Below are 539 nucleotides of genomic sequence, written 5' to 3' on the forward strand. Positions count from 1 at the left end.
CTTTTCAACTCTTTTAAAGTCTGATTTATGTATTTTGGAGCTCTTTCATTGGGTCCGTAGATATATATTATGATTATATCTTCTTGTTCATTTGATCTTTTAATCATTGTATAATGTCCTTCCTTGTCTCGTATGTTGGTTTTTGTCTTGAAGTCAATTTGATCAGAAATTAATATTGCCACTCCTGCTCTTATACGGTTGCCATTTGCTTGATGTATCATTTTCCAACCTTTGATTTTTAGTCTATTTTTGTCTTTATCTCTAAGGTGTGTCTCTTGTAGACAGCATATCAGTGGGTTTTGTTTTCTTATTCAAACTGCAACTCTCCATCTCTTGAGTTGTGCATTTAATCCATTAACATTCAGTGTAATTATCAACCAGTATGAATTGGTTGCTGTCATTTTGTTATGTGTTTCTTCATGGTGATCCTGATTTCTTTGTTCTATATAATTTTCTATGCTGAGGGCATTGTGTTTATGAATCATGTTATCATTTCCTTTGTTGCTATAGTTTTAGTATTTGCTAAATATTTGTGCTTG

This window comes from Orycteropus afer, unplaced genomic scaffold (assembly GCF_000298275.1).
Source record: "Orycteropus afer afer isolate SDZICR_OR568_19922 unplaced genomic scaffold, OryAfe1.0 scaffold00107, whole genome shotgun sequence".
In the NCBI taxonomy this organism is placed as follows: Eukaryota; Metazoa; Chordata; class Mammalia; order Tubulidentata; family Orycteropodidae; genus Orycteropus; species Orycteropus afer.